The sequence below is a fragment of the Arachis hypogaea genome, chromosome 17 (genome assembly GCF_003086295.3).
Source record: "Arachis hypogaea cultivar Tifrunner chromosome 17, arahy.Tifrunner.gnm2.J5K5, whole genome shotgun sequence".
NCBI lineage: Eukaryota > Viridiplantae > Streptophyta > Magnoliopsida > Fabales > Fabaceae > Arachis > Arachis hypogaea.
In genome coordinates, this window is record NC_092052.1 from 91,268,409 (window position 1) to 91,271,351 (window position 2,943).

Sequence of the window (2,943 nt, forward strand, 5' to 3'; positions counted from 1 at the left end):
AAAACTGGCACAAAAGCTGGAGTTAAACGCCCAAACTGGCACAAAAGCTGGCATTTAACTCCAAGAAAAGTCTCTACACATGAAAGCTTCAATGCTCAGCCCAAGCACACACCAAGTGGGCCCGGAAAAAGATTTTTGCATTAATTACTGATTTTTGTAAACCCTAGGCTACTAGTTCTCTATAAATAGGACCTTTTGCTATTGTATTTGGATCATCTTGGGACGTTTAGTCCTTAGACCTTTGAGGCTAGCCATTCGGCCATGCTTACACTATTTTTTCTTATGTATTTTCAACGGTGGAGTTTCTACACACCATAGATTAAGGTGTGGAGCTCTGCTGTTCTTCATGAATTAATACAAAGTACTATTGTTTTTCTATTCAACTCAAGTCTATTTCTTCTCTAAGATATTCATTCGTTCTTCAACTTGATGAATGTGATGATCTGTGACACTCATCATCATTCTCACCTAAGAACATATGCCTGACAAACACCTCTGTTCTACTAGCAATGGCTTGAATGCGTATCTCTTGGGTTTCTAATCTAAGATTGGAACCTTCGTGGTATAGCCTAGAATTAATGGCAGCCATTCCTGAGATCTGGAAAGTCTAAACCTTGTCTGTGGTATTTCGAGTAGGATCTGGAAAGGGATAACTGTGACGAGCTTCAAACTCGCGATTGTGGGGCGTGTGACAGACGCAAAAGGATCAATGGATCCTATTCCGACATGATCGAGAACCGACAGCTGATTAGCCAATGTTGTGACAGAGCATCAGGACCATTTTCCCTGAGAGGACGGGATGTAGCCATTGACAACGGTGATGCCCAACATAAAGCTTTCCATGGAAAGGAGTATGAATGATTGGAAGAAGGCAATAGAAAAGCAGAGGTTCAAGGGGAACAAAGCATCTTCATACGCTTATCTAAAATCCACCAATGAATTACATAAGTATCTCTATCCTTATTTTATGTTTATTTTCATCACCTTAAACTCCATAACCATTTGAATCCGCCTGACTGAGATTTACAAGATGACCATAGCTTACTTCAAGCCGACAATCTCCGTGGGATCGACCCTTACTCACGTAAGGTTTATTACTTGGACGACCCTGTGCACTTGCTGGTTAGTTGTGCGGAGTTGTGATAAAAGAGTTGAGATTACAAGTGTGCCACACCAAGTTGTTGGCGCCATTGATGATCACAATTTCGTGCACCACTAGGATTATGAAATTAGAAGGGTTGTAGTAGCCTTCAACCTTTACCAAGACATCCTCTACAAGTCCATAAGCCTGTTTCTTTGAATTGTCTGCCAACTCTAGCGAGATTCTTGCAGGTTGTACCTCACGGATCCCTAGCTTCTCCGTTTCAGAGAGAGGCATGAGGTTTATGCTTGACCCTAGGTCACACAGAGCCTTCTCAAAGGTCATGGTGCCTATGGTACAAGGTATTGAGAACTTTCCAGGATCCTGTCTCTTCTGAGGTAATCTCTGCCTAGTCAAGTCATCCAGTTCTTTGGTGAGCAAGAGGGGTTCATCCTCCCAAGTCTCATTACCAAATAACTTGTCATTTAACTTCATGATTGCTCCAAGGTACTTAGCAACTTGTAATTCAGTAGAATCTTCATCCTCTTCAGAGGAGGAATACTCATCAGAGCTTATGAATGGTAGAAGTAAATTCAATGGAATCTCTATGGTCTCAATGTGAGCCTCAGATTCCCATGGTTCCTCATTAGGGAACTCCTTGGAGGCTAGTGGACGTCCATTGAAGTCTTCCTCAGTGGAAATCACTACCTTTCCCTTCTCTATGCATTCGGCCATGTGGGACGTGTTTATGGCCTTGCATTCTCTCTTTGGGTTCTCTTCTGTATTGCTTGGGAGAGTACTAGGAGGGAGTTCAGTAACTTTCTTACCCAGTTGACCCACCTGTGCCTCCAAATTTCTAATGGAGGATCTTGTTTCAGTCATGAAACTTTGAGTGGTTTTAATTAGATCAGAGACTACAGTTGCTAAGTCAGAGTGGCTCTGCTTAGAATTCTTTGTCTGTTGCTAGAGGATGATGGAAAAGGCTTGCAATTGCTAAACCTATTTCTTCCACCATTATTGTTGTTGAAGCCTTGTTGAGGCCTCTATTGGTCCTTCCATGAGAGATTTGGATGATTTCTCCATGAAGGATTATAGGTGTTTCCATAGGGTTCTCCCATGTAATTCACTTCTTCCATTGCTGGGTTCTCAGGATCATAAGCTTCTTCTTCGGATGAAGCTTCTTTGGTACTGCCTGTTGCTGCTTGCATGCCAAACAGACTCTGAGAGATCATATTGACTTGCTGATTCAATATTTTGTTCTGAGCTAATATGGCATTCAGAGTATCAATCTCAAGAACTCCTTTTTTCTGATTTGTCCCATTGTTCACAGGGTTCCTTTCTGAAGTGTACATGAATTGGTTATTTGCAACCATTTCAATGAGTTCCTGAGCTTCTGCAGGCGTCTTCTTCAGATGAAGAGATCCTCCAGCAGAGCTGTCCAATGACATCTTAGACAGTTCAGTCAGACCATCATAGAAGCTACCTATAATGCTCCATTCTGAAAGCATGTTAGAAGGACACCTTCTGATCAATCGCTTGTATCTTTCCCAAGCTTCATAGAGGGATTCACCTTCCTTCTGTCTGAAGGTTTGGACTTCCACTCTAAGCTTGCTCAATTTTTGAGGTGGAAAGAACTTTGCCAAAAAGGCATTGACCAACTTTTCCCAAGAGTTCAGGCTTTCTTTAGGTTGTGAATCCAACCATGTCCTAGCTCTGTCTCTAACAGCAAAGGGGAAAGCATAAGTCTGTAGACCTCAGAATCAACCCCATTGGTCTTGACAGTGTCACAGATTTGCAAGAATTCAGCTAAGAACTAATGAGGATCTTCTAATGAAAGTCCATGAAACATACAATTATGTTGC

At 42.0% G+C, this 2,943-nt stretch overlaps 1 non-coding gene across 1 annotated transcript; it reads left to right on the forward strand.

Annotated features, from left to right (window-relative positions):
* Nucleotides 1–2,583: 2,583 nt before the first annotated feature.
* On the forward strand, nucleotides 2,584–2,691 carry LOC112767692 (small nucleolar RNA R71). Its single transcript, XR_003185134.1, has one exon. It is a non-coding gene; the product is annotated as a small nucleolar RNA R71 (small nucleolar RNA).
* The last annotated feature ends 252 nt before the right edge of the window (nucleotides 2,692–2,943 follow it).